The sequence below is a fragment of the Ornithorhynchus anatinus genome, chromosome 9 (assembly GCF_004115215.2).
Source record: "Ornithorhynchus anatinus isolate Pmale09 chromosome 9, mOrnAna1.pri.v4, whole genome shotgun sequence".
NCBI lineage: Eukaryota > Metazoa > Chordata > Mammalia > Monotremata > Ornithorhynchidae > Ornithorhynchus > Ornithorhynchus anatinus.
In genome coordinates, this window is record NC_041736.1 from 34,014,383 (window position 1) to 34,026,769 (window position 12,387).

Sequence of the window (12,387 nt, forward strand, 5' to 3'; positions counted from 1 at the left end):
ACACAGTGACAAGTGGCAGAGCTGGGGATTTGAACTCACAGCCTCTGACTCCCAAACCCGTGCTCTTTCCACTAAGCCACGCTGCTTCTCCTTAGGTTCTTGTTCTTCAGCCCCTAAGCTGATATCTTAATGTGAGACTCTCCTCCTTCGAATAGTCAGATCTGAAGTGGGACGTGCCAACTCTAAGCAGAGCACTTGAGTTCCTAGCTGAGTAATAGAACTGCTTCTAGCTGCAGCTTCGGCCTATCTCTGGGAGGAAGCTGGAACTCCCTCGCTTATCTCATCTCAATTGTCTGGAAGGAAAGGTCATCAGATTTGTCTGTAAAACCTTTGAATTTCAACACAGTGACAACCCTAGCCGCCAGTGACACAGTGGGAGAATTGACAGCCACAACTGCCTGCCCAAAGCTAGATCTATGTCCTGCAAAAGGTAGATTTAAGCAACTTAGAAGGGATGTAATGAATAATGAAATGTAATGAGACAGAGGGAGGAGGAGGAAGCGTTGCTGGCTTAATTTGAAGAGCAGTTACTTTGTTCAAATTACAACCTATGAGTTCCGCTACTGTATCAACTTTTCCCCTTAAGGCAAAATGTCACTGATGCAGAAGGATAAAGTAACAAATTTGGTCTTGTTGTATCTGTTGTATTGTACTCTCCCAAGTGCTTAGTACAGTGCTCTGCACATAGTAAGTGCTCAATAAATATCATCGATTGATTCATGATTGGCTGTTAGCTGCTGTGAATCAGTCTCCGGGCAGGAAAGAGATATTGTTAAGTTTATTTTCCTCAATACGATTCAGTTGGGATTTTTAAAAAACTTTTTCATTCATTTGATTTTTATCCTAAGCTACGAATTCACCTTAGAATCTGTACATTTTGAATATTAAAATAGTAGATAGTTCAGGAGTGAGATTGGCCATAGGAATTCAGCTTCTGAACCTCTGTTTTCCACCTCTACACTGTAAGCTTGTTGTGAGCAGGGAAAGTATCTACCAAATTAGCACAGTACTCTGCACGCCGTAATCACTCAATAAATACAATTGATTGATTGAGACACTTCTGAATGGAGATCTGAGTTGCCAAATAGAAGTACATGAAAGGAAATTAAGTGACCAAGTCTTCTTCCTTTCCTACTCCCCTCCAATTTGCTGTCATTTTACATACTTAGGTAGCCCGCCCAGCCCTAGAATATTCTCTCATCTTTTTTAAACTTCAAACTGTGCCCTCTGGCAACAGGCTCTTAATGCCCCATTCAATTTCATTCATCCAAACGCTGAAAGAAATGAAAAACACAGAACAGCAAGAAATTTCCAGAGCCCAGGAACAACAGCTCAATTCTTTCCTGCCCCTGGAGGTAGTCTAACTCCTAACAGCAATGATCATGCTGTTCCCGCAAGCTCAGTGATCCCGCTCTGCAAAGGGTCTGAACTCGGCTTCCTCACCTCAGCAAGATGGTAGCAGCTGGGCAGGGAGAGAGAAGTCTTTGTCCAATCCACTGATTAAAAAGCACAGGTTTAATAACCAGCAACTGTGACTCTCTGCAGATCCGCCAGTTCAGCTGCTAGGATCTTCCACCAGATGAAGCTGATGGACGGCTTTCCAAGGGGCCCTTCGTAATAACAACAATAATAATTGTAAGGTATTTAAGCACTTACTATGTGCCAAGCACTGCTCTGAACACTGGGGTAGATACAGGGTAACCACATGAGGCTCACAGTCTCAATCCCCATTTCACAGGTGAGGTAACTGAGGCCCAGAGAAGTCAAGTGACTTGCCCAAAGTCACACAGCAGACACGTGGCAAAGCTGAGATTAGAATTCAGGTCCTCTGGCTCCCAGGCCCATGTTCCTGTCGCTAGGCCATGCCGCTTCCTAATCAAACCACAATATTTATTGAGTGCTTCCTCTAGTAAGCACAGGAATTAAGCTGTGACCCTTACTCTCAAGAAGCTTGCCATTCAGAGGCGGGATCTATTAGGACAGATCTTCAAAGCTATGGAGTCTTAGATCACAGAGGTTTACCATGAGGTAAACTTTCAACAGTATCATCCAGTTACAAAGAGCAAGTCTGGCTTCTCTGTTCCACAAGCTCTGCATAATTGAGAGCAGTTAAATTGAGTATGCAGGGAGAAATGGAGAAGGATGTAGAGCCACCTTCAGTGTGAGCAGGTGAGTCACTTGCGTGTGACAGGGTGAAATAAGTTTGGAAGAGTGTGTTTAGGGTTGTGGGGGAGAAAAGGGGAACAAAGTGAGCAGAGTACAAGCAGGGAGGAAGCATACCTGCATGAGAGAATGCACTGCATCAGAGTGTATATGTGGCTGGATAAGTCAGGGTTGCCAAGCTGGAGAAAACATGTGAGAGAGAAGGGACACAGAAGAGAAAGGAGGTAGAAAAAGGAGAAGAAAGAATGAGAAACAGAAAACCAGGAAAACACAAGCTTGTTCACTTTGCATGTTTAGTTCTTACAATTATAGTTTTCCTAGTGTGAAAATCTGCCTCTTCCCACATTCCCCAGCATTTTTTTAATGCGTGGGAAGCACCGAGAAAGGGAATAGACACGTCTTTGCTTAGTACAGTGCCTGGCATATAGTAAGGTCTTAACAAATACCATCATTATTATTATTATTATTATTATTGTACCTTGGATGCATGCACCTATGCTCTGGGACCCCTGATCCAATTCTTTAAAAAAAAATGCCAGGAACCCCAGGCATGGTGGGGAAATGTAGCCTCAGGCTGACCTCTTGGGAGACCAAAATATGAAAGTGTCTAGCTTTGCCAACTCACTTTTCCCCCACGTCCAGGTCAACTGATGCTACCACTCCCTCTTCCCTGCTATCCAGCCTACTAGTATTTTCAAGAAAAGAAATTTGCCCTCGACTCCCACCTCTCCAGCCAGTACGGTACAAAGGTGTGGTAAGGCAATCTTTGGCAAGGTCTGCACACCAGAAAGGAACTACAATTTCCAAGTCACAGGTCAATATAAACAAACACTTCAACCTGTAACAGTTAGCCAGTTCACTCATTCATTCATTCAACCATATTTATCGAGCACTTACTGTGTACAAAGCTTTGTACTAAACGCTTGGGACAGTACAATATGAAAATCAGACATATTTCCTGCCCACATTGAGCTTAATTAATAGACATTAATAGACATTAATATAAATTAATTATCGCTAATATTGTACAGCCTTTCTCTGGATGTCATCTGGAGAGCTTCCAGTATTTTACCAGACTCGCTATGGAAGGGAGAGTCAAGCAGTGGCTAGCGAATGGAAGGCAATCTGCTACAAGTCAAAACTCACCAATGAAGGGCAGCAGCAGCATGGGAGAGAATCAAGGGCAGAGACTCAAGTTTACTGCACAGAAGAAAGCAACAGTAAACCACTTCCTTATTTTTACCAAGAAAACTCTATGGGTACATTACCAGAATGATTGCAGATGGAAAGTGGGGCGTTGTGGGAGACGTGTCCGTGGAGTCACTATGGGCAGAGATGCCTCGACAGCAAAAGACAAAAAAAAACCTATGGGCGCAATGCATTTGGAAGGCACTCAGTCTGCAGATCTGAAAACAAACACTAAAGTAACCAAACTGTATTCTCTAGCTGCAGTGCCCTTCACACTGGTCTCACCTCCGACAACTTTGACACAACTTGCTTTCATCCAAGTTCCTAACTCTGCCAACTTCCCGGGGGAGGGAGGATTACATGGAAGAAATTGTAGAACTCTATTAACTGCACAAAGTCCCTCATTATTCACAGAGAAAACTTAAAGGCTAATGAATAGACTCCTGCTACATCCCAAAGGAGAGAAATTGCTTAATGACTGTGTAATCAAATCAGTTCTTACAGTGCAGGGGTCATGTCAGGTGTTATCCTGCACACTGTGAGCCTGAAATAGAGTCAACCGAGACCCTCCCTACAGCAACTTACAGGCTCGCACACAGATCGGGACAAAACCAGCCCCAAATAAGACTTTCTCTTCAAGCCTGAGATGTGGTCAAAAGTCCCAAATGATACTGAGCAACTGCAAGACATCAGCAGGGATATTTCTTCTCCCCACAAAGCGCCTACCCTGTCCAGAGGTCTGTGCTAGGTATTTGAACAGCAGCTTGGCCTAGTGGATACACTACAGGCCTGGGAGTCAGAAGGACCTGGGTTACAATCCCAGCTTTACCACTTATCTGTTGTGCAACTTTGGGCAAGTCATTTACCCTCTCTGTGCCTTGGTTATCTCATCTGTAAAATGGGAATTAAGACTGTGAGCCCGACTGTGTCCAACCTGATTTCTTTGTATCTACCCCAACACCTAGACCAGTGTCTGGCACATAGCACTTAATAAATGCCATTTTAGCATTACCAAAATAGATGCAGGTCTAACCCTGCTCTTTAGAAGCTTACAAACTGGTTCGGTTCACATCTTGCCTTTTGTAAGATGTTTTGTTCCATAACAAAGCCTGAAACTGGATTGAAGAGGGGAGGGCTAGGGGGGTCTCAAATCTGCTCCATTGAGACAAACAGTCTATTATTCGATGCCGCCCTCCAAAGGTGAGCTGGCTGGGGAGAGGAGAGGGAAGTAAATGGCTTCAATGCATAAAAGGGCTCCAGTCTGCCCTGCTACATTGGGGAGAAAGGAGGTGAGACAAGGGTTATAGGTGGGAGAGTGAAGGAATGAAGCACAGTGTAAAAGTGAGCTGGGGAGGAATGGAGATTGCAAGCCTTAGTATACATTTTTTGAGCACTTACTCTATGCTGAGCATTGTACTAAGCAATTGGGAGAGTATGATGTAAGAGAGTTGGTAGACATGTCCTCTGCCCACAAGGAACTTACGGTCTAGAAAATGGTAAGGAATTTCTGTTTAATGTGAAGATGAATGGGTAATGATTGTAAGCTTTAGAGGACTCTAAAGTTCGCTGTTATACTGTACTTTCCCAAGAACTTAGAACTTAACTCTGTACATTGTAACTGCTCAGTAAATGACATTGATGATGACCTACTTCTCCAGCCCTGACCCTATTCTTTCTCTGCAGTCACACATTTCCTCCCGCCTTCAGGGCTAGACTTAGATGTCTCTCTGACCCCTCAAACATGTCCAACTTACTGCCTCAATTTCCCAACCAAACCCTATCCTTCCCGTCCCCATCACTGTAGGCAACACCATCATCCTGGCTCAGAAGCCCATAACCTTGGCATTGTCTTTGTCTTTTATCCAATGCACATATTCAAGCACTTAGTACAGTGTTCTGCAAACAGTAAGCGCTCAATAAATATGACTGATATTCAATCTGTCACCAAATCCTGTTGGTGCTACCTTCAAAATATGTCTAAAAACCATCCTTTCCTCTCCATCCAAATTGTTACACCACCAAGCCAAGGATTTATACTATACTGCTTTGACTACTGGATCAGCCTCCTCGTTGATCTCTCTGCCTCCTGTCTCCATTCCTGACTTCATTCTGCTGCCTGGCTCATTTTTCTTAAAAACATTCAGTCCAAATCTCCCCACTCTTCAAGAACCTCCAGTGGTTGCCAATTCACTTCCACACCAAACAGAAATTCCTTACCATTGACTTTAAGGCACTCAATCAGCAATCCCACTCCTACTGTATCAATTAATCATATTTACTGAGCACTTACTCTGTGTAGAGCACAGTCCTAAACACTTGGGAGAGTACAACAGAATTAGCAGACACAGTCCCTGCCCATAATGAACTTACCACATATACACTTAACTGATTTCTCACTGCAGCCCAACCTGCACGCTTTGCTTCTTTAACACCAATCTACTTACAACTCAGACTGTGAGCCATCTGTGGGACAGGGACTATGTATACCTTGCTTACGTTTTATCTACCCCAGGGTATAGTAGACCTTTTTTACACAGAATAAGTGCTTAACAAATATCACAATTATTATTATTACTGCCTGGCCTGGCTTGCCACCTACCCCTTACCCAGCCCTCTGGGCTGGAACTCCCTGCTACTTCATATACCCTAAACCACCATTTTCCATACCTTCAAAGACCTACAAAAATCTCATCTTCAAGAGGCTTTCCCCAACTAATCCCTCATTTTCCTTATTCCCGCTCCCTTCTGCACTATTATTTTGGATCTGTACCCTTTAAATATTTGATATTCACCCCGCAGCACTTCTGTACATACCCATAATTTAGTTTCATGTCTGTCTTCCCCTCTATACTGTAAGCTTCTTGTAAGCAGGGACTGTGTCTACCAGCTCCATTTTATTGTACTATAATAATAACGTTGGTATTTGTTAAGCGCTTACTATGTGCAGAGCACTGTTCTAAGCACTGGGGGAGATACAGGGTAATCAGGTAGTCCCACGTGAGACTCACAGTTAATCCCCATTTTACAAATGAGGTAACTGGGGCACAGAAAAGTTAAGTGACTTGCCCATAGTCACATAGCTGACAAGTGGCAGAGCTGGGATTCAAACCCATGACCTCTGACTCCCAAGCCCGGGCTCTTTCCACTGAGCCATGCTGCTTCTAATTGTGGTATTTCTTCAGCACGTATTATGTACCAAGTACTGTCATAAGCACTGGAAGAGATACAATTCTATCAGATCAGACACCTTTAGGGTTTCACATGGGGCTCCCACTCTAAGAACAAGGGAGAACACGTATTTTTCCCCATTTTATAGATGAGGTAGCTGAAGCCAAGAGAAATTAAGTCACTTGCAGACCAGTGGCAGAGCTGGGATTAGAACCTACATCTTCAGACTCCAAGCTCAGGCTTTATCCACCAGGCCATAGTGTTAGGAAGAGGAATGGATCTGGGAGGCAAAATAAGCAGTTCCATTTTAGACAAATTGGGCTTCAGGTACCGCAATAAATCCAACTGCTTACTACAATCAATCAACTGCATCTATTGGGCGCTTACTGTGTGCACAGCACTGTCCTATGCATTTGGGAGAGTACATTCTAAAAGAGTTGGTACTAGCAAGGGGAAATGCAAAATCGTAGAGAATGGCATTAGATAGGAGGATGGGACTAGGTAGGATTAGAGAAGCAGCATGGTTTAGTGGAAAGTGCACGGGCTTGGGAGTCAGAGGTCATGGGTTCTAATTACAGCTCCGCCACCTGTCAGCTGTGTGACTTTGGGAAAGTCACTTAGCTTCTCTGTGCCTCAATTCCCTCATCTGTGAAATGGGGATTCAGACTGTGAGCCCCACGTGGGACAACCTGATAACCTTATATCTATCCCAGCACTTAGAACAGTGCTTGGCACATAGTAAGCGCTTAACAAATAACATTATTACCATTATTATTATAGGTTTGGGAGTCAGCTGAAGCCACACATGGAAGTGAGGTCTCTGAGAGACTGTGGGTAGAATGAGAAGAAGAACAGGGGACCCAGAACAGCCTTGGCGGCAAAAGGAATTAGTGAATGAGCCCGAGTGTAAGTGCACATTATGTAACAGAACCAAGTTCTGATCACATTTTGAGAAGGAAGGAGTGGTTAATAATGTTTAAGGTGTCCAAGCAGTCAAGGAGAACCGAGACTGAGAAGAGCCCACTGGATACAACTATGAAGAGGTCATTGGTGACCTAGCAGCCAAAAAGCAGGAGGCAAAAACCTGACTGTAGCAGATGAAGAGAGGCAGAAAAAGCAGCAGGTGTATTTAACCTATTGAAGGAACGTGGGCAGGAATGGAAGCTGGGAGGTGGGATAATAGCTGGATGGTATTGAGGAATACGGAGAAGGCTTTATTAGCACATGGGTGATGATATATTTTGACAGCAAAAGAAAGGATCCAGAGACGACAGTGGTAAGGTGACAGCTTTAACTTGGGTCTTCTAAAGAAAAATTGAAAGAACTATCATGTATCAACTAGGTAACAAATATAAAAGAACTCCGATCCAAAAAAATGTCTTTGCCCTCAAGTCCTCTCTTCAGAGTCACTCAGTTCCCACTAACTTCAAATGGCTGAGGGGCTGTTTCGCCTCAATAAACTAGTCTGAGAAGCAGCATGGCATAGTGGATAAAGCACAGGCCTGGGACTTAGGAAGTCTAATCCTGGCTCTGCCTCTTGTCTGCTGTGTGATCCTGGGTAAGTCACTTCACTCCTCTGGGCCTCACTTAACTCACCTGTAAAATGGAGACTGAGCCTGAGCGCCCCACAGGGGACGGGGACTGTGTCCAACTTGATTTGCCTGTATCCTCCCCGGGACTTAGTACAGTGGCCTGACACATAGAAAGCACCAAACACACACCATCATTATTATTACTTTCCCAAGCCTCCCACAGGACAGTTTCCAGGTGGAACCACCAGCTAAATACCTGGTTCTTAAGCAAAATACCATTCCCTTGTTGGAGGTGGTGTACTCAGAAGTGAGTTTCTAAGTGTTTTTAGTACCTTTTGAGGATTTTCCTCCCCTTACCTCTGCCGTGAAGCTGACAAATGACCATCACTGGCAAACATGGCAACAAAATAGTAAATAGAAACTGATAGTTTCTGGAACCATTAGTGTGTCAAATTTATTTACAGTTTTAATAACTGGTCCAACATACCTGTCAAAGAGAATCATGAACAATCAAGTTCTGGGCTGCAGTCAGTCTATCAGTACCGAAGCAATCCTCGTGATACCACTTCTTCCCTGGGAGGGAATGGGATGGTAAAATATCCAAACAGTTATTTTATGGTGAGCTGAAATGGGGTAACTAAGTAGATGACCGAAGAAATCATTTAGAGGCAATGAAGCAAACCTTCAAACAATATGGGGGTTGGGGGGTGAGCAGCTGGAAGACAGACCAGGTTGGTGAAGAGTCATCAGAAATGGGTGGAGGATTCAGATGGGCCATGACATGAAGAGGTTACACTACTGGGGAAAAGGTTGTCATTCACAGATTCATTTTACTTACCAAGTTTCATACACTGATAAAAACCTCACCTAGTGTATCATAGTTTAAAATGAAGGGCAGTCAATTCTCCCATTACACGTTTTCACTCTGGGCCTGGTTAAGAAACATTCTACTGACCTTGTACATCTTGTCTGAATAAAACAGGATCTGAAACCTAGTGGAAAGAGCATCAGCCTAGAAATCAGATTACCTGGGTTTTAATCCCAGCTATGCCACTTGTCTGATGTGTAACCTTGGGGAAGCCACTTAATTTCTCTGTTCCTCAATTACCTCTCCTATAAAATGGGGAATAGGACTATGAGCCCCATATGGGACATGGACTATGTCCAACCTGATTAGCTTGTATCTACCTCAGTGCTTAGTAAAGTGCCTAGCAATCAATCGCTGGTATTTATTGAGCACTTACTGGGTTCAGACACTATACTAAGTGCTTGGGAGAGTATGAGTTGGTAGACATGCTCCCTGTCTGTAACGAGCTTACAGACAAAGACAGACTTCGAGTCTACATGGTTACTGACTGACTACAACAACAACAACAAAAACAACAACAAAACAATAAAAAACACAGCAACCCTGCCCGCCACAATCTTGCTTTCATGGCTCTTTGGGTATGAGGAACAGCCTGGGTTGAGAGGGAACGATGGGTGCAGAGGCAAAAATAAGACTGAGTAAGCCCATTGTGGGCAGGGAATGTGTTACATTTTACTCTTCCAAGCACTTAGTACAGTGCTTTGTATACAGTAAGTGCTCAATAAATACTATTGAAGAAAAACAGGCAGAAGAGGGAGGGTACAGGGGTTGGGGGTATGAAGTTGATATAGGGAGGAGGGTGAGGTCAGGGAAAAAGTGGGAGCATGCAGTAGAAAATGATAAACCGTTTCCCTGGGCTATAGCTGTTAGCAACAGGGTGATTTCTGTTCAAACTGGGCACCCACAGGTAGCAAAATAATAATAATAATAATAATAATAATGGTATTTGTTAAGCGCTTACTATGTGCCGAGCACTGTTCTAAGCGCTGGGGTAGACATAGGGGAATCAGGTTGTCCCACGTGGGGCTCACAGTCTTAATCCCCATTTTACAGATGAGGGAACTGAGGCACAGAGAAGTTAAGTGACTTGCCCACAGTCACACAGCCGACAAGTGGCAGAGCTGGGATTCGAACTCATGAGCCCTGACTCCAAAGCCCGTGCTCTTTCCACTGAGCCACGCTGCTTCTCGTGGTAGCAAAATGGTAGCTCTATCACTGAGCAAATACAGTCTACACAACCACAGCCACTGTGGTAGTGTAACACATAGAGGGAAACGCCACATTTTGAGAAGAGGAGGCTAGTAATTCCACCATCTGCCTCAAACCTCAGTTGACCTTTTCTCTTCCAATGTCCTAGAAAGGCAAGGGAAAAACTAGACAGAAATGCACAGGATCCCAGAATTAAGAAACATCATGTAGTCAGGCAACACTATAGAGACAATGACATTAAAAAGAGTTCTAGAAGGTGTCATTTCACAATGGCAATGCTGTAGTGAAACCACCTTCAATGATATGGGAAGAAAAGGAAGAAAAGGAGGGTTTTTACAGCTTCAGCAACACAAGTGGTTGTTCTGCTATCTAATAGCTCAGCGAGACTAGAAATATCAACTACTTCCACAAAGCAATTAGCAGGCAAAAAAATTCCACTAACAAAAAGAAATGAGACCAGCAGCGACCATCTTACTTCAGCTGAGGTTTCTGAAAGGAGAATACTTGAGCCTTAACCCACCAGCCCCAAACACTCTTCGAGACAGAAGAAGCATAAACATTCCTTACAATCCACCCTGTACAGCTTCCATAATTTATGCAAAAACATTAGCAAAGTAATTTAATCATCTTGAATCCTCTGAGTCTATTATACTGGCTACTTCATGAGGAAAGAAAACGCTCCTCAAGCTATAACCATCAGTTCATTTCAGAGGACAGAGGAGAAGTCAAAGAAAAAACTACAATGTAAGAGCCTTGATAAACAATAAAGGCTATTTCCTCAAAATCATCCCTACAAACACCCCTGCCAAAGACTATTCTCATTCCTGCCCTACACCATATTCTTGACAAACACATTACCTCTTTACCTGGAGGAGCAGGCTCAGGGAGAGAAGTAAAATAGCACAAGTATATGCATATAATACACCGTCTCCCTCCTCCTACCCTCTCATACGACCTAACTCCTCCAGGCTTCAGATTTTAATTTTTAAGTACTTATTTAATTACAGCAATAATAACGTTCACATATAATAGTAAAGTACACACATCCCCATCCTGAACTGGCACATATCCCAAGACCCCAGACACTCAAAAAACCAACATCCTGGAAATCAAGTTCCTCTGAAGTTTGACTAAACCACTGGTGACCCATCAGGTCATTTGCTCAGAGTCAACTGTCCCTAGACCTTACTGGTCACTTACTCATAAACCTTCAGTGAACAGGGAAAGCGGAGGCCCATGGTGACTGCTTCAAGCTTTGACAGTTAGAGAAGGGGGGAGTAGAGCTGACTGGAGGGCAAATATTACCATCTCCACCTCCCCAGCTCCTCCTGTGCAAACCTCAGCTGAGGCTCCGCCCTTTCTCCCTCCCCGGCCCGCAGAGGATGGTTGTAAGGTTGCCATTCTGAAAGTAATGATTTGTTACACTCCTCTAGAGCAACTAGTACAACATGGGCGTACAACAAATTTTAATGGTGTCAAGTTAAGGCCAGTAACACAACAGTAATGCATCAACTCTAGGGCAAGCTCCACAGAAGCCAGGCTCTGATCATGGAAGAAGTGAATCTGAAGTACATTTTTCTAATGGCAAGCGGGGAGGTGGTGGTGGATTCCAAGAGGGATGACCACAAGATAAACTTTAGTTTGATTTCAGATTGTAAACAGAAAGTCTTCTGGAAAGCACCTTTGAAAAAATTAAAGCTTTATTCAAATATTCAGGAAAGGCAGAGCAGTATATAACAGAGGTTGTGGGAGGATAGCATATCTAGAAGAGACGTAATAGGTTAAGTATGCTTTTCAATTCAAACCCTCTGGGACTAGAACCACTGAGATACAAAAGGCCCAATTAGTCCTCCTTTGATGAGACAGATTTTACTTTATTAATCTTATTAGATATGAAATTAAATGGCATTTTAAGACATAAATTACAATTGTGTGGGATACTGAAAAAACAAAGGATGCCACAAAATCATAACCTAGGTCTAAAATGCCACTTCATTTCTTACCTAATAAGACTTTCGTATTCAGTTAAGGAAAAAGATATTTCCCTAAAGTTTTTACACAGTATCTACATTGTTCCCAAACTATTGCTCAGTATCCAACAAAGACATTTCCCTAAAACCGGTTTCCCCGCAACAGCTAATTTCAGATCTACAAAATGAAAAAGTAGGATACACAGCAAGCGCTGTGGACATCCAGCTCATTGACCTTCTAATTGGAATCTGGGGGGGTGGTAAAGCAGACATTGGCAAAACCTTCTGA